We start from the raw sequence: 20,231 nt of genomic DNA on the forward strand, positions 1-20,231 counted from the left end.
GGGAGCTCCTTGTGGGCAGCATATTTGGATCTTGTTTTTTTCTTATCCATTCAGCCTTTATATGTCTTTTAATTGGAGAGTTTAATCTGGGATACTTAAAGTAATTATTGATAGGTAAGGACTTACTATTGTAATTTTGTTAATTATTTTCTAGTTGTTTTGTAGATCCACTGTTCCTTGTTTCTTATCCTATTGTCTTTTTTGTGTTTTAATGTCTTTTGATATCAGTTTGTTTGACTTCTTTATGGTGTTCCTTTGTGTAATTACTATAGAACTTCCCCTTGTGGTTACCATAAAGCTTACATATCTTAAACTTATAACACCCTATTTTAAAACTGATAGAAACCTGGAAACAACTTTGAGTACCCCTGCTACAACCTTCCTCCTGCTGCACCAGGGGAGTGGTTAAAGTAAACAAACAATGGCCAGGAATTACAAACCTTCAGCAGCTTGCCCTGTTTCACAAGGTGGAACGGGGTTGACTGGAAGACCTCCTTCTGGAATATGACCCCCCATCAGGTAATATTCGAGTGGCAACTGGAATGTCACCTGGAACAGCAAGACCAGGCTCTGGTGGTGGTCCCATAGGGACAGGAGGAATTCTGTCTTCTCAAATCAAAGTTGATGATTGTCCTGTAACACAACTAGGTTTGAGTGGAATGAAAACTGGAATGAAAGGTTCCCAGAGGCAAATTTTAGACAAATCTTATTATCTTGGATTTCTTCAAAGTAAAATAAATGAACTTACAATAGAAGTTAATAAACTTCAGAAAGATATAGAAATGTACAATCAAGAGAATTCAGTGTATTTGTCATATGAGAAGAGAGCTGAGACTTTAGCTGTTGAAATCAAAGAGTTCAAAGACAACTAGCAAACTACAATAAGCTGATAGATAAACTTAGTACCAATGCTGAAATGGAAGAAGTAATGAATGATTACAACATGCTTAAAGCTCAAAATGAGCTATCCACACAACATATGGATATCATATTTACTGAAAGACAAGCGAAGGAAAAACAAACTAGAAGGGTAGAAGAAGTTGAATAGGAAAAGCAAGCAGCAGATGACATTATCAGAAACACATCTCCTGAAAAACAAGTCAGGTACATAGAAATGAAAACCACAAATGAGAAACTGTTGCAGGAATTAGATACACTTCAGAAACAGCTAGATACACTGAACATAAAAAAAAGAGAGCTTGGATGCTGAAATAGCACACTCCCAGGTTAAATAGGAGGCTGTACTGCTGCACAAAAAACTTTATGAGTTGGAGTCCCATCAAGACCAAATGATTGCTGAAGACAAAAGCATGGGATCTCCAATGAAAGAAAGAGAGAGATTACTCAAGCAAGTTAAAGAAGATAATCAGGAAATAGGCAGCAAGGAGCAACAGCTAATAGACATAAAAGAAAAAATAAAGCAATTTAATGAAGAAATTAGACAACTAGACATGGATTTAGAAGAACACCATGGTGAAATGAGTCAGAAGTATAAGGAACTAAAACAGGGAGAGGAAAATACGGACACTTTCATTGAGACTCTTGAGGAAACTAAGAATCAAGAACTGGAACAGAAGGCACAGATAGAAGCCAACATTGTTACACTTTTGGAGCACAGTAGTAGAAATATAAATTGTATAAAACAGATATCCTCTATCACCAACCAAGAGCTGAAGATGATGTAGGATGATCTCAACTTTAAATCTACTGAAATGCAGAAATCACAAACTACAACTAGAAATTTGACCTCAGATAGCCAATGTCTACAGTTGGATCTACAGAAAATGGAGCTTCTGCAAAGTAAGATGACTGAGGAACAGTATTCTCTGAAAAGCAAAATTAAGCAAATGACAGCTGATTTGAAAACATATAATGATTTTCCAGCTTTAAAATCATCAGGTGAAGAAAAGAAAAAGAAATTACATCACGAGAGAACAGTATTAACAACCCGTAGAAATGCCTTTAAGAAAATAACAGAAGCTAAATGTAAACTATGAGATGCTAAAGACACAATTGCAAGAAAATGAGACACATTCTAAGCTTACAAATTTAGACAGGAAGTGGCAACACCATGAGCAAAATAATTTTGGATGAAAAAATTCATAGCAACCAAGAGTCAAAAGAGTGATTACCAGTCAATTATGAAAAATGTGACCAAGCAGATTGCAGAGTACAATAAAAACCTCGTGGATACTCTACATAGCATGAGCAGAAACTGAGTCTGAACCAACTGCAAGTCTCTGTAGCAGTGTCCTCCACTGCTAAACTTTGGACAAGCTGACTGAAAAAAAAAAAAATAGCTTACCCTTGAAGAGTTTTACCTAAAATATTTGAGTGCTATAATTTTTGTGACCTCTTTGAAAAGTGATATTTTAAATAATAGTTCAATAAAAAGTTTGCATACAAAATAAATAATAATAAATAAAACTGATAGCGACTTAACTTCAATAGCATTCATAAACCCTACACTTTAATTTCTCCTCCTCTCACACCTTACATTATTGCTGTTACAACTTATATGCTTTTTATACTATGTAATTAATAACAGACGATTATATAGTTTTTTTTTTTTTAACGTTTATTTATTTTTGAGACAGAGAGAGACAGAGCATGAACGGGGGAGGGTCAGAGAGAGAGGGAGACACAGAATCTGAAACAGGCTCCAGGCTCTGAGTGGTCAGCACAGAGCCCGATGCAGGGTTCGAACTCACGGACCATGAGATCATGACCTAAGCCGAAGTCGGATGCTTAACTGACTGAGCCACCCAGGCGCCCCAATAACAGACTATCGTATAGTTTTTAATATTCATTTTTTATCTTTAAAGTTAGCATTGTAAATGAATTACGCACCACTATTACCATATTTCAGAATCTAATTATGACTATATATTTACCATTACCAGTGAGACTTACACTATCTTTTCATGTTTTTATGATGTTAACTAGTATTCTTTTACTTCCACTCAAAGAACTCCCTTTAGCATCTCTTGTAAGGCAGGCCTGGTGGTAATGAACTCCCCCAGCTTTTGTTTGTGCAGGACACAAATGACAAGCTCATTGCTAACATCATACTCAATGGTAAGAGTTTGTGTCTTACACAAACAAAAGCTGTCCTTTGTTTCTGAAGGACAACTTCTCTGGGTATAGAATTCTTGACTGACAGTTATTTGCTTTCAATATTTTGAATATGTCATCTCATTTTCCCCTGGCCTGAAAGGTTTCTTTTGAGAAATCTGTCAGTTATCTTATGGGGGCTCCCTTCTATGTAACTTCTTTTCTCCTGCTGCTCTTAAATTCTTTCTTGGTTTTTGACTTTTGACAATTTAACTATAACGTGTCTCAGTGTAGCCCTATTTGGGTTCAATTTATTTGGGGTCTTTTGGACCTCATGGATCTGGATGTCCATTTCTCTCCCCAGGTGTAGAACATTTTCAGCCATTGTTGCATTAAATATATTTCTGTTCCTTTCTCTTTCTCTTCTGCTTCCGGAATTCCCACAATGTGAATACTGTTTCTTTTCATTGTGTTCCATAGTTCCCATAATCCCATTCACTCTTTTTCATTCTTTTTTCTCCTTGCTCCTCTGGGTAATTTCAAATGCTCTATCCTCAAAGTCACTGATTCTTTCTTCTACATGGTCTAGTCTACTTTTGAAACTTCACTGAACTCTTCAGTTACTGTATTTTTCAACTATAGGATTTCTGAGGTTTTTATGGTTACCATTTCCTTGTCAAATTTCTCATTTTGTTCATGCATTATTTTCCTAATTTCATTTAGTTGCCCGTCTGTGTTTTCTTGTAATTAACTAAACTTGCTTATGAGGATTATTCTGAATTCTTTGTCTGACAGTTCATAGATCTCCATTTCTTTAGGGTCAGTTATTGGAACTTTATTAGTTCCCTTGGTGGTGTCTTTACCTGATTTTTTATGATCCTTGATTCCTCATCTTGAGTAATTTAGCAATCAGGATCTTCTTCCAGACTTTACAGGTTTGCTTTAGCAGTGGCAGCTCTTCACCAATAAGTTCAGTTTGGGTTTCTGGGTTATGTCTTTGGGCAGGTGGAGCCTATTACCATGATCTATTTTGGGGCAAGGCAACTGTTCAAACTCTGAGGACAAGGATGGGGGATGTGCCACTGGCTGGTAAAAGTTGGATAGGGCTTCTGGCTTGATTCCTACCCAAGTGAGCTGAAGATGGACTCCATAGTTTCCTGGATTCTGTGGTCAGGTTCATGAGATAGTTGGGTAATAGATAAATTCAGTAATAGGTGGTACTATGAATTAGCTTCCCTGTCCTCATAGGGCAGCAGGATGGGACCCAGGACCTATACAGCTTATTGTTTATGTACCTGAATTAGTCCAGAGTGTACAATGAATTTCCTGATCTAGTGAAGCCATCAGTTTTGCTCCTCAGACAGGGAAGAAAAGCCATGGCTGTGCTCTCTATTTAGGTGCCACTGTACATAGGACTGTTGGATGGGCTACAGAGCTTCCCATGTACTCTGGCTAGGTTCCTTGGTCAGAGAGTGTAAAGGCTATATTCTAAGCCCACTGCTGAATACAAATTAAATTTCCTACCTGGCACAGTGGGAGAAGCATCCCTAACAAAGAGCAGCCAAACAAAGGTAAAGCTCTTTGTTTGTTGACTTAACTTATACCAACCTGCACCCCAAGTTCCCTGACCAAGCAGGACCACTTGACTGTGCCCACCCACCTCTCAGCTCAATTGCTGCTGGTCCACACACCTTCCAGGAGTTGTCTCCAGCCCTTTTGGTCTGATAGGGCCAGAAGACACTCCACAGCAGGTGGGGATGTAACTTAGCTCAATGCCTGGGTGTGAGTAAACAGAGCTCTAGGGACGTCAAAATTCATTTGAGGTTCCACATCACACAGATCTGTACCCTACTTAGTTCCCTAGTCAGAGGGCAACCCAATCTGCCTCCCTAGTCAGACATCAAAACCACTGGTTGGGATTACTACTTGGGCATCATATGTATGAACCCGACCTGCCAAGATCCATATGCTGATTTTTGCAAGCCCCTCCTCATTTACCCATCACATTCAGATTCCCATTGGTTGAGCAACACAGATGCCTCTTCAGTCTTTGTGGTATGAGATCAGAGTAGGGGCTCCCACAGAGCAATGCTGGGGGGAGCCAGTGGTCCCCACTGTGTTCTCTTTTCCCGCTGAAGGACTGGCGGCTCAATGGAGACCTGTTGGTGTGGTGCTGCACTGGCCTGGGAGAGGGGCAATGCAGTCAGCTCTCGTACCATTCTACCACAGTCTCTCTTGATCTCTGTGGTACAGGGGATGTTTTAGCTTCACCCATGTATTAAGGGATGCTCTCAGTGGTATCTTGTTCTTGAATTATTCTCAGTTGTTTTTTCTTGTGAAGAAAGCCAAGTCACCACTGTGGTAACATCAATGCCACCATCACCCAGGCATTCACTTTTTAATCTGTGTCCCTTACATTTACACTAGTGCTCAGGTATTAATGAAAACAAATGTTTGAAAAGTCAACAATGCTTAGTATCCTGCACTAAGCACAAGGAGCACAAAAGAGCAAAGTGGGACAAAGACAATGGTTTTTTTTAAATGTATTAATTTGCTAAGCTATCAAATAAAATGAAAAAAAAAGAAAGGTTGATGTAACATCTTTTCATGAAGAAAACAAAATTGGGGCACCTGGGTGGCTCAGTCAGTTAAGCGTCCAACTTTGGCTCAGGTCATGATCTCACGGTTCATGGGTTTGAGCCCCGCATCAGGCTCTGTGCTGACAGCTCAGAGCCTGGAGCCTGTTTCAGATTCTGTGTCTCCCTCTCTCTCTTCCCCTCCCCCACTTGCACTCTGTCTCTCTCTCCCTCCCTCAAAAATAAGAAATAAACATTTTACAAAATTTAAAAGTAAAAATTATTCTAGCCTTCATCAAAATTGGCAGTATTTTCCATAATATGTAAAATTCATCATGGTTACAGGGGAAGCCTATGAGAGAGTCAATGACTTTAAAAACTACAGGATGAAAAAAAGATATGATTGTAGAAGTTTCCTTATATCCACACTTCTGACCTTTAGGAAAAGCAAAACTGTATTCATTTGAAAGAAGTATTCATATAAATGATACTATATTCATTATATAGAATAATAAACATACTGGTTAAAATGATTCTGTAAATCAAAATTAAAATACTTAATGTTTTAATGTTTTCACCTTACAAAATTATTTAAAATCCTTCATTAACTTTCTAGAGAAGTTCCCAAAAATATATCTACATTAGACTTCCCAATCCCTTAAAGGCATAACTTCATTAAGCCCTTTTATTAAAATAATTCTCCATAAAATAATGCTCTAAAAATAAAGTGATTTAAAAATACGTCCTTCACAGGAGGAAAAACTTGTGAAATCCAAATAAAGTCTGTAGTTTAATAGTATTACACCAATGTGAGTTTCTTACTTTAATAAATGTACCATGGTTATATAAGATGTTAGCATTAGGGGAAGCAGGGTGAAGGATATACAAAAACTCTCTATACTGTCTTTGTAAGTCTTCTGTAAATTTTAAATTATTTAAGAATAAGGTTTTTTTTAAGAAAATCATATTTTGAAATTCAACATGATACACATTTGGAGAAGAAAAACTTCTAACATTTTATTTGGAGCCTATTCATTAACATGCAATTAACAGACAACATGTGTTCCTAATTGACTTCTGACATGAAGCCTATTTTATAGATCTAGAGACCACACTAAGGCAACAGGGTTATGACCAACATGAGCACAATATATTTGTATTCTCACTCAGGCCACAGCCTTTCAAAGTCTCTGTAAATCAACACTATTTTCAGTCACAGAAAAGTAGAGGAAGCAGTTCCTTCTCGACTAAGATTCTCCCAAATGAGTAAAGCATTTTAAAAAGCAGATATTATGAAAAATCATATTCATGAACAAAGCAGAATAATGAGTTTACTTGTCCATGTTCATTATTTACATGGAAATATTACATATAGAACTAATATCTATCTTGAGTCATGAGAATGTTGAAGACTTTGTGACTGGTAAGACACATTATGTAATCCCTTAATAAGTAGTGAAATCCCATTACACCAAAGTGTAACGGCGTCTACATAACTGCCCAATGAAGAACCCCATTGTCAGCTCAAACGCAACATGGAAATTATTGTTCCTAGCAAAAAGCCAAAGGAACTCATAACCTTCCTCTTCACAGACCTAACCAAGAAAATTACTCAGATGGAAATGGATAAAATGCATAGCCGAGAAAATAGAAAAGTTATAATCAAATAATAGTGGACATAAATATTTTACAGTATATCAGAGAAAGCAACCCATGGAATCTATAGATGATGGAGGCAAAAGAGATCAAATCTTTACTTAAATCTGCAAGGAATAAAAAGCATTCCGTTACCAGTAAGGTTTGGATTCCAGCATGAATGAATGGGACAAGGCAGAATAGCATGGAGAAAAGAGGATATGGAAAGCCTGAACAACTAACAAACAGGAGAAATGGGAACCAGACCACAGCAGAAAACTAGTTCCACGGTGATCAGAGATACAAAATTACAGGTCATCAACTCCTAGTCAGTAAGGTCCACAAATAAATAGCTGAGGCCCTTGATACACCATCTGATATTTTTGTTTAATATAATTGTACTTAAACCAATAGTATAGTAGTACACAAAATAATGTATATAATAAATAATATAATAATAAAGTGCAACTCGCATTCCACAACATGGGTTCATTCATTCTCAATACCTTTATTGTCTTAAACCTGAGTTAAAGAAACTTTCCAGGTCTTCATAATCCTTCCTGGTCACCAGACTAAGTGACCACTCTGATAATGGTGTTCACTCTGTGCCTGGAGGGGCCCAGGAGGGCAGGAGGTTAGGCTGACCCACCACTCACCTTCCAATGCAAAATGCTACTCTACCAAGCCTTGTTTCTGGGTGCTCCAAACTAAACCTCATTCATTTGACTATGTTTTACATTTAAAATGAAGTAGCAGTTGCCACTGGGCTCAAAGGAGAATAATGAAGTATTTGTTTTCAAACAGGACATTTGAGATTTATCCATGTTAAGAACTGCCTGTTTACTAGTATGCTTAATCACATTGAATATATGTTACAGATGTTATTTTGTATAAATATTTCATAATTCAAAAGAAAAAAGACTGTTGAAAGTTCTAAAATGATATTTGCATACATATTTACATATGTATGTGCACATAAACATTTATACAGATACAAAACATATATATTAGCCTTTATGTCTTATCTTCCAAAACCGTTAAGGAAATATTTTATTTTCACTCTGTAGTCCTCCAAAGAGGCAGCAAAAAGCACTGCCTATTATCTTAGTTTCAGATACTCAAATATAAAAGTCACAAACCCTCTGCAGTATCATGCACTGAATCAGTGAAAGAATAAGGAACAACTTTCAAAACGTTAATGTCACAGTTCATAAAAGTTATATATCTTATTAAGATTTCACCATAAATAATTTAATATTAGTAAAGATAATTATTTTTTAAATCCATTAAATTAGAAATGTACTACATTTATAGCCCATTACACAGGTCTCCAGAAGTTCTGAGTATACACTGAAATAAGATAAATGTTCTTATCATTTTCTTCTCACTTTCATGACTTGAGGTTAATTGTAAGCTTCTAAAAACAATCTCTACTTCACTTGAACTAGCTTCAAATGAGAGGTCAGCAATGAAATAAGCAAATGTTTTTGCTAGAGGTCTGGTTTCAATGAACATGTATAAAAACACTTATTCTTTAATTCCTTGAAGCATTTTTTTAAGTCAAAATATTTAGTAAGGGCATTTGGCCTTCTTTCCTAAAAAGGATTATAGGTGCTAAGAAAATCAAAGTATAATGGAAATGGAGGATATTTTAATAAAATGTAAAATCATTAGACTATTTCAGACTAAAACTCATACTTGCCCAAAGTATCTCCACATCACATTCCCTGGGGAGAGCAGTCCCTAGAGTAAGGAGCAAGCAGAAGAACAAAAGAGGTCCAAACAGTGGACTCAGGAACCTTCTAAGCACTCATTGTTCTTCAGCAAATACTTGCTGAATGCACCCAGGCTTGGCACTGGACCACAGGGAAACACTGATGAGCCAAACGACATAGCACCTTTCTCCTGGAGTTGACACTTAGCAGAAAGGCAGACAAGAAACCAAGTATTTGATTTACCCTTCTAATAATGGCTAGGAAGAAGAATTTGAGAAGGACGTTTTCCAGGCTAGGTAGGAGACTCAAATACATTTAGGGAGATGGGGCAAGTAAGGAGAGGAACATCCATATCCTTAAATAAAAATGATGAGGAAGCCAAAAACAGCCTCAATATGGAGAGATCATTCTATGTTACAATGTATTTCACATTCTATGTTACAAAGTATTTCACATGCCTTCCCATTTAATTTTCACAGCCCTATGGGGGGAGAAGACGGGGAGGATTTATTGTTTCAATTATTCAGACCAGGAAATTGAAGTTCAGAGAGTAAGGGCACTCACTTAAAATGCCACTACCTAGGCAATTAACCCTTCTGTGGGTAGTCTTCACTGGGGTGAACCCAATGGGGATCACACACCCTAACCACACAAGAGGAGTTTGCTGCACTGCCTAGACAACAGAGGTCCAACAGAGGCCATTCCCAAGAAAACGTCCTCAGGATAAAGACTTTCCTCCTTAAATAGCCTTCAACAGGTGTGCGGGTAGGGGTGCCCAGATGGCTCAGTCAGTTAAGTGTCCAACTCTTGACTTTGGCTCAAGTCATGATCTCACAATTTGTGAGATAGGGCCCCACATCAGATTCTGCGTGCGTTTTCTCTCTCATTCTCTCTCTCTCTCTCCCTCCCTCTCTCTCTTCCAAAATAAATTTTAAAAACATTAAAAAAAATTAGTGTAATAGTAGGCATGTCTTTCTTCTAGGGCCCAAAGAGGGAAATATTCCACCTCATAGTCCAAGAGGCCCCAGAAAAACAGAAGAATCTCTTACAAATGTACTTTTTCAAAAGAGACCAAATAAAATTATTTCAAAATATGATACTATTTCATAATTACATTAAAAATTTTAGAGAGAAAAAAGCAGGGCAGTGCATACATTCTCTCCTTTTCATTTTTTTTTTCAAGGAAAATAACAAAACTAATCGGGCCAAAACAGTTTCCTATATCTACTGTCACATACTAAAGGAAGAACTTTTCTTTTTCCCACCACCTCTTCCAAAAATTGCAGCACTGGATGAGACTGGCAGGTAACTGTATAACCTTTGGGGTTTTCTTTTCTTCTTATAAAACTATCATGCTGCACACATCTCAGCAATGTGTCTGTCTTCTCTTTACCGAAAGCAGCTCTATAAAATCGGAATACAATGTAAAAGACGACCTCAAGCGAGGCTCTGTGGTTTGGCTATAAGAGAGGCGGTGGTGCTTGGCATGCAGTCCCACATCCAGCCCGTAGTTCTGGCTCCCTGAGAGCTTTGCAGGACTGCAATGCAGTAAAGGGTCTCCATAAATGAAAGGAGATCGGAGAGGGGGAGTGGGAGAAGGAGGTTGCAATTTCCTTGCGTGTATCGAGCCTGAGCATTTTCTATTTCAACTAACTATGAAGAATCATGGCCTTGTTTTAAGGATTTCAGGAAAAGAAGACAATTTAAAACCAAATGCCTGCTCTCTACTATGGCAGTTGTATTGGCAGGCTGTAATTTGTCAGAGGGAGATAATGGAAATACAGTTATGCTTGTATAATCCATGGGCTCTTTATCAGCTAGGTAAAACCCAAGGATACAGGTGGCAGCAAATCTTTCTGTCTGGGAAAAAAAATCTTTCACTTCTGTAGAAGAAGAAAAAGAAATTTCCACCATTTGGTTATACAATGCAGCTCCATTTCATTTCTTTGTAGGTAAATCTGAAGCAAAAGGAAGAGGTTAATGGAGGAAAAGAATCTGTGGGACAATGGGTATGTTTCATATCACATATGGAACATGAATGTGCATTAGTCAGAAAGAGAGATTTCCATTCATGTCCTGATATATCTTTAGCCCGTAATTTGGAAGCAAGTAATGTAAATGACAGTTCTAAACAAATCACTCCTTTGATACTAGGATTGCAACAACCAGAACCTTCCTTTGGGGGAAAAAGGTGTTGTAATTAATGCAGCCAATAATTTGTTACATTTGCTTTGTTTTCATTATTTCCGGCTTTCTAAAAGAATGTAGTTGTCAGCAAAACCTCACCCTTATCTGAAAGTATTAAACAAGCAATTACTAGTTTTGTAGTGAGAAATAACATACACAGATATAAATGTGATTGGCTCCTTAAGAACCATGTAAAGTAAACCCTGAAAATTGCTTCTTTATTCAGATATCGGCATTTACTTCTGAGTTTCCATTTTCTAGGCTGCATGTTTTACTCTGAGATACAATCTTGCTTCATCTTTTCAATGTCAGTATGTCAGTCTTCGCCTCAGTCAACAACGATGAATATAGAGCTTATTTAGTAATAAACAGAAAGTACATGCACAGACTATAAAAACACCATGTAAATACATCTCAGGATATGGTAGCACTAAATTTCCATTTCAGCATATCTTGCAACCACACTGCATAACACTAAAGAGACTACAGTGAAATGACATTTCAGACCAGGGCTTCCCTGCATGGTTTCTATCCTGATCAGTGTCTGCACTGTTTAAATGCAAAGAGTACAAGACATAAATCATAAGCTCTTTCTTCCGCTTAAACATCCCTTACTGGAATTTCATTCTCTGTAACCTCAGGTGAGCTTCAAGAATGAATCCAGCCATCAGCATCCAGCCACACAAATTGCAAACCATTCTCGCTTTTTATGTTCTGATTCTTTGGGGGAATACTTGCTCCCTGGACTCTCACACAGTCCAATTTTACCAAACCCCTGAAAGTATTGGGGTGCTTCTCCAACTAACAGCATCCTTGTCAGGATTCAATGCAGCAATCTCCATAAAGAACATCACACAGCACCTCACACATGGCAAGCACTCATTAAATCATGAGTCATATTTTGGTGTCATCATAATTGGTGATTTTCTAGCTATTTTCTCTAGATCAGAATTTCTCACTTCAAAGTGTTATAACACACCCAGAGAAGGACTGTTACAAAGGAAACTGCATGATTTTTAGGGGACCTGTATTAAAACTTTGGCTTTGCCACTTAACAAGGTCATGACCTTGAGTAAGTTATTTTAACTCACTTACCTTCAGTTTACTTATCTGTTCAATGGAGATGGTTATACTTAGTTTAAGGTTTGTATGAAATAATAAAGCTCCTCACCCCAAGAGGCAGTATGGCAGACAGTTACAGAGCATGGAAACTGGGTACAAATGTTCGTGCTGCCAGTTGCTGTGTAACCTTGAGTTCTTTATCTGTGCCTCAGTTTCCTCATCTGTAAAATGGGCATAATAATAGTGAATATGCCTAATTTGGCATTGTGAGGATTGAATGAGTTATAAATAACTTCCAGAAGAGTGCCCAGAAGGCAGCAAGTATTAGTTATGGTGATAATTTTCCTTTTTTTCATTTAGTAATGATATATTTATTGAGCAACGACTATGCATCTGTCACTGTGCTAGTCACTGAGGATACTAAAACAGTATAATCCCTGCACTATGAAATTTAGAATCTGATGGGGAGATAAACATTAATCCAATTACCACATAGATAAACGTGTACTTACCAACTGAGATATGTGCTTTGAAAAAAGGAAAGGTTTTATGAAAACATAATTAAACAGAGACTGTTCCCTTGGCGAAGAGGCATTTGAACTGAAAGCTGAAGCATAAAAAACTAAGTAGGTAAAGAGGACTGGGCAGATTGACCCATGGAAAAGGAGCCATATATGCAAAGTCCTTGTGGTGAGGGAGTATGTTGTACCAGAGGAAGTGACTGGAGACTGGAGGAAGAGGAGGCATGATAGGAGCCGAGGCTGGAAACATGCCAGTGCCACACCATTCAGGGACTGTAGGTCAGGGTGAGCACTGGAGATTTCATCCTAGGATAATAGGAAACTTTGTAAGAATTTAAGCACTAGAAGTCAAGGGATGTTGGTGGCGACATAATCAGATTTTCACCTTAAGATCTTCCTGACTGATAGGACCTGGATAGAGAATATTTTAGTGTAGGCCTGGGAGACCAGTTAGGAGGCTATGGTGGCTGGTATTAGAGCTGGTGGTGGAGAAGAAATCAAATGGAAAAAAACTGAGTGAATTTAGTTTTTGGTCTGTTAGAGTGTAGTATAATAGTTCCCTTTCCTTGGCCTATCATTGCTTGGCACAGGTCTTCTATACCTAAACCCAGGGCATAGCTAGAGACAGACATGTATTATCACACCCTAGAGTGGGACACGACCTAAGGGTGGTCTGGGTCAGAATGACAGGAGTGAGCTGAGGCAAGCACTTTCACCCGGAGAGTTTTCCCCCCAGGCTCCCCAGACCGACCCTCGCCCAGCCAGAGCAGAGAGCATCACCCAGGAGCTCTGGGGACCATAGTAACTTCACATATGGGGCAGGGCTACAGCTACTTTCTGCTCCCGCTGCTGCCTCTTTGCTACCTGGCAAAGGAAATCAGCCCCGAGTCACCTAAGATCCACTCTGAGGTCTATGTCGGTGATCAATCAAAACAGTATCCATCAATCTTCTTTGTTACTTTGTTACTTTTTGTACTTCTTTGTTACTCCTTTGTTACTTTGTTACCTTTTGTACTTCTTTGTTACTTTGTTACTTTTTGCCCGTCTTTGTTACTTTTTGCCCAAAAACACTGCATAATACAACCTGTGCACATTTATCTGGTAGGTCTCATTCTTCGTCACAGGGAATAGATCAAGTGTCAGGTTCAGCCCCTGTCATTACTGACACGTCCCTGTGGAATACTGTTACTAAGCCTGGCTCTGTAATGAAATTGGTTCTCTTTTAAGCTGCCACTGATTGTGGCAATCATCTATTACTTAATACTGACTTTTATAAACAGATTCTCACTCAACAAAAATTCAGTATTTATTGAACACATACTATGTGGCATGCCTATGTCAGGTGCAGGATACCAGAAGATAAGTGGCCTATCCCCAGTGTCAAGTATCAGCAGTCTAGTGGGAAAGACAGATATAAACTAATTACAACACGACATGGAAGTGCAAAAATGAGGGGCATGAATAAATTGTAGAAACCCAGAGCTGGATATAATTAATTTCTGTCTGGGGTGGTACATAAAATCTCCACAGAATTTGTTGCAAAACACAATAAAAATTAGATAGCCTTTCGATTAACAACTTCCTTCTGGCATTTTGTTCTTACCCTTTAACCTCATTGCAATTGCCTTGTAGTTCCTGTGTTATATTATTAATGGAAATGTTTCCCCTCATTATCCAGCAACTTTGTTACATAGACAATTATGTTCTGGAAGATGCTTGAGAACTTCTTTAGCTGATAAAAGAATTAACCTTTTAGACTAAGGCACCACTTACTGCTGGGCACAACTCTCAAGGATTCTGATCACTCAGAAAATACACAGCATCTGTTTTGCATGTGTACGTAGTATAACCTAGCAAATAACTATTCATAGGAGTAAAATTTTATTACAGCAAAGAGATTAAACAATAATAATCCGCAAATCTTGCTTCTAAAACAATCCAGTCTTATTTTTTTTTGAGCTTCCAAGGAACAGAAATGTCACAAAAAAACTCTGGGGCCCAGGGCCAACACTACAGGCACAAAAGTGGTAGCCATCTGCATATAGTGACTTCAGGACTGTAGGAAAACTACCTTCACAAAAAATACCTTCCTCAGTGACTAGACTACTTGGACACTAGTGGGGATGTGAACACAATGCCCTCCTACATTCTCTGAGAAGGAAATGAATTTAAGAACATAAGAATTAGGAGACAGGTGACTCCTACTCCAGCGTCTCTGGAAAAACGTCCTTCCTCCATCCTATCACTCTCCATAAACCAAAGAACAGAATCCAATGGCTTTACCCAGGCACTCAAGGCCCTCTACAATCTAATGCCAACCTCCATTTGCCAACTCGTATCCCATCGTCCCTACAACATGTCCTTTATTCTAACCAGACTAGCATAACCATTATCCTCAGTTCCTGCTTTCCTCTTTCCCTTCAAGCAGAGATTGGGGCAGGCAGAGTTCTGCTGGTGATAGCTACACTGGCAGCTCCATTTTCTTGAGGGACGTCTTACACCATTCAGTGAGTTCCAAAGTCCCAAATTATATTATCGATAATCAAAATAGCAACTAAACCAAAGAGTAATCTCAGAAATAAACCTCTACAAATAGACATCTGACCAAGGTAATAAACTAAAAGAACAGGTAGCCTTCCTGAGGCATGCAGATTCTGTGCCCTTAAAGGCATTACAGAACAGATTAGGCTTTAAGCTGAAAATGGTGTGTTAACCAAATCTTTGCTACCAAATGAAAGATAAGGGCATAATCACAAAAAAATAGCTGATATTTATTGAGAACTTGCAGTGTACCAGCAACACTGTAAATGCTTTATGTGTATGGATTCATTTAATCCTGACAGGAGTCCCCTGAGCTAGGCAATGTTTATTACACCCACACCCTAAGTGAGAAAAAGGAGGTTGGAGGTTGAGTCATTTGCTTAAATCCACGCAGTGCTTAAGTAGAGAATCAGAATGTGACCTCAGTCTAATTCTGGAATCTATGCTCTTGACTCAGTAGCCAGGTAAAAACAAACAAAAACAAACAAACAAAAATCGGTCAATAGGCAGAACTATATACAAAGTGGTTCCTCATGTTTCAGGTTTTCTGGGATAAAATACTGATTAAAAGTCAAGAAAAAGGATACACATGTTATTTTCTATAATTGCTAAATTCTTTGCTTTATCCAACCAAAATGGGAAAGAATAAAAAGCCTTTATATGCAGGAAAGATGAGCAATGTCCTGTCCCAAATTACAGTTAAGTTTAAAGAACTAGATTAAAATTTTCTCCGAAGGTCTAGATGAAAGAAACCCTGACCTACCAGGTTTACTATGAATTTATCTCATTTGGCAAATGCCTTAATCTAAAGCAAGTTCGTTATTTTTTTTAAAAGTTTTCACCAAAAGAAAAGATTTCATTTTAACTTTATATTTACCTTAATAGTTCCAACCATGAGTCATAATAATTGCTGTATACAGTGAATATTTCACTTGGCTTGTTTCTAAGTTACACAATGGAATAATATGCATCTATTAAAATTACTTTTACGAGTAGTTTTTAGCAAGGGATAAAAATTATATTAGAGTGTCAAGTGAAAATGACAAAATTTTATATTTAGTATGACTATATCACTGGGAACATATATTCGTAAGAATATGCAGAAAATTTTAGCAGAAAATGCTGATGTTAATGAAACGGTTGTCTTTGAGTTGCAGCATGTTCTGATTTTTTTTCTTTATGCCCTTTTATATTTCTACTTTTCTAGAGTCAACATCTTTACATTTGTAATGAAAAAAAGTAAGACTCTAAAGTAAATATGAACAAGAAAGTCATTAGCAATCCAAGTTCTGTTTCTACACTCATCTCTTGTAAGGAACATTTTACCATCTAGTTAAGAAAATTCTCTTTGAACCACACACCAGATGTAAGTTTACCTTTATGAGACCTCTCAGCATTTTATAGACAGCCGCTAATCCAGAATAATAAGGAAAATCAGGCATTCTTTCTCTAGAGGGGAAAAAACATTTTTTCTCTAATTTACAAGAAATAAAATGGGCTCTGTATTACATCTGAATCCTGGTTCAAATACTTCAGCAAATTAGTTAAGCTCTCTGAGCCTGAGTTTTCCCACATGTAAAAAGAAGTTGCTATTAGAATTAAATTCAATAGCATACATCAAGCGGCTAGCTCAGATGACTGCAGTCCCAGCCCACGTCTGATGGCAACTGCAATGCTTGTTCCTTTTTCTCTCTCTAAGCCCTTAAACCTGGCACTGCGTCCATAATTGGGAGGAAACACAAGTAAATTTCCCTTAAGAACTGCATTTTAGATTCACCTAAAATACCAGTGGCTCCAAATTGAGGGATACAGAAAATTTACAGTATTTTCCAGTCAACATGTTTATTGTTCTGGTGAATATAGAATAATTCCAGTTCTTAATGATCATTTAAATTTCTGAACAAAAATGAAAAATGATGTTACTTGATTTTAAACACATTTTTCACAACGTAACTTGTGTTAAATTTAATTATCTTGCTTTTATTTCCTTTCTGTCTCTGTCTCATTTTCCTTCCTGATGTCTTTATTTCTTTCTTATTTTGGACATATGGACAATGCAATAGTTACCTTATTAAATACCAAAAATGTTAAGCATGATCTTAGAACTGGGTAACATATCAGGTACAACTTGACTGATAATACTAAAATATGTTATAATCCCCATATGTCAAGAAATATATCAAAGAAAAAATTTTTTCTGTTTAGTGTAAACAATTACTAGAATAAGTTAGAACCCTCATGTGATGTGTATGGTGGGCATCTTCTTGTGAACATTACAATCTCTGCCTCATCTCCTGACCTTCAAAGTTTCCTTAAAAGCAGTCCAGTCCTTTCTAATATAGTTATTTTAACCAGGTTTTACAGATCATACAGTCCTTCTTACCCAGTATCAGTGACAGAACAATTATAAAATAGGATTAGATAAGCATAATTGAGATTTTATCAGAAGTGTGTCATTTCTATTAGCATTCATCATTCTTCTATTTGTGGCACTGGCAACTGTTCTCACTGCCCTGCTAATTCCATTTATTTTTTCAGTCCTTATATTAAATAAGACCCATTCTGGGAAGCCTTTTCTGAATCCCACTCCTACCCCTCACCCCAACTCACCACCTCAAATGAGATTGGGGGCTCTCATTATAGTCTCTCATTGTACACTAGATTTTTACTTTATACCACCATCACAACAGTAATGAAGTCATTACTAATATAATCCTCTGCTTAATGTCTATCTGAATAAGCTGTGACTTCCATGGGACAAAGATGTACCTATCTTGTTCATCTTTGTACCCCAGGTCCTCCAGTGGTATCTGACCTAGAAAAGATGCTCAATAAATAACTGCTGAATAAATGAACAAAGCCAAAATTTGGTGCCAATGAAAATATCCAGGGTTACGCTTTCAGCTCTGGGTAAAAGAGCCTAAATATCAAGAGTCCATTTAGAATCATACTGTATTCCTTGTGTAGTTTAGTAAAATATGTCAAGGAACCATTTTTCAGCTTCTAATAAATATCTACACCAAATAAGCAAAGTCTGGCTGCCATTCACACAGGCATTTGTGTTACCAAAGAATATTTACAACACAGGGTTGACAGCAAAAGATGCTTTCTAAATTCAGAAACATATAGGCTACTGCTTCTCCAAGTACCTTTTTTCCTGAAGATTTACTATGACAGTCAATGAAATATCTACTTTCAGATATAACAAGGGCTATTTCTGACAGTTATCAGAAAGATGATATCCACTGAAGAGAGAATATATTATGAGGCATGAACAAAATTAAAATCAGAAGAATTTAAGTTCGCGTGCTCGGAAAGAATATAAAACAGAAATTTCTCTAGTGAACCATGGTCAGATTCTCAAAGTTGCCCTAAAGTCCGTAATAATAAACAAGCCCAGAGAGCCAACAAGATCAGTTTTATGGAGCACAGTGAGTTTTTTGAGCTGCTGGAATGTTTGCTGTGGAGTAGCCTCTAGGTTTATACATTACTTTAATAACGTGGTAATTCAGGTTACTCTGCTTGCCTTCTGAAGTCATGATAAACTGCTTCGTTCTGGGACAGGAACTAGGCATGGTGTCAAGTGGGCAGCTTAAACTCCCACTGTGTGCTAAAAAAGAAATAATGAGAACACAAGAGTGAAAACCAACGCTTCAAACCCTCATTATAGCAGGCACAGAACAATTAACAAAAAGCAACACCAAAGGTCTTGAGACAACATGGGCTTTTTCCTAACTTTGTTCAACAAATAATTTATATGCCAGACACTGAGCACGATTTTAGTGATTAAGACAGGTACGATGCATGCCTTCACTGTTATTTACACAATGTCTTTTCAAATCCAAAATACAAACACTAGTTTCTAAAAAGGTTGGCAAATGTTTTTTACTTGTTTATCATTAATGAAATGCTATAAATGGCATGGCATGTGTACCCAGGCACTTAGAAACCTTTCCAAGAACTGAACTAGACTTTGTGCTCACGAAGGACTACACATGACAAATGAGTGACCCAAATGATCAAGACTAAGAGAGTCCAAAAAGAGAGGTTCTCATGTCCCAGATGGTACTAGAGCTGGGCTTTGAAAAAAGTGAAGACCTGGAGAAAAGGGAAGAAGACCTTGAGCACCTGTGGAAAGACACAAGGAAGACATGCATGCAGGCGTGTTGATGGCATCCGAGGAGACGTCAGTAAGCAGGTCTAACTGAAGCATAAAGTACCAGTAATGAAGCAATCAAAGATGGGGTTGGAAAGGTGGGAAGACTTCTCAAATACCTTATACTTTATACTGTAAAGTTCTGAGCATTCATAAGAGACCACTGAAGAAATCTTTGCATTAGAAAGACAAATCTGGTAATAGTTCCTAAAATCTGATTTGAAAAATGGTGCCAACTGGCTTAGTTAGAATCACCTGGAGCACTTTATGAATGACACAAATCCCAAGACCTTCATTCCCTCATTCCTAGTAACTTAGAGTATATCTAAGAGAAGAAATGTATCTTTTTTTAATTTATATATATAACATGTAAAATATATATACTATATATATGTATTATTTATACACATGTGTATTTTTAACTAGTACTTTAAGTGATTTCTTACATGATTCTGAGGCACAGCCAGGCATGGAAAGCACTGATAGAGAAGATAAAATGACTGAATTGGCTTAGGAAAAGTGACAAGGACCAGGCCTAGGGAGAGTGTGGGCTGGCCTGACTTGAAAGACAGACAGACTGTTCAGTCTAAGTCAAAACTCTTAGGTCTAATTGACATCTGGAAATATTTGTAGGAACTTTTGACCCCCAAAAGTACATTACTCTCAAATCGCTGTGCTCAATATTCAGAATAAAAGGTTTATTATGCAAGGACTCTAAATGAATCAAAAACCTACATCTGCACATATTGACTCCATCTGTTTTCTCCTACCCCCATCCTGTGAG

General features: G+C 37.5%; 1 pseudogene; it reads left to right on the plus strand.

The window, feature by feature from the left end:
• The first annotated feature begins 421 nt into the window (after positions 1-421).
• LOC125166244 (intraflagellar transport protein 74 homolog) lies at positions 422-2,219 on the plus strand (annotated as a pseudogene).
• Positions 2,220-20,231: the final 18,012 nt, after the last annotated feature.

Source organism: Prionailurus viverrinus, chromosome B2 (genome assembly GCF_022837055.1).
Source record: "Prionailurus viverrinus isolate Anna chromosome B2, UM_Priviv_1.0, whole genome shotgun sequence".
NCBI lineage: Eukaryota > Metazoa > Chordata > Mammalia > Carnivora > Felidae > Prionailurus > Prionailurus viverrinus.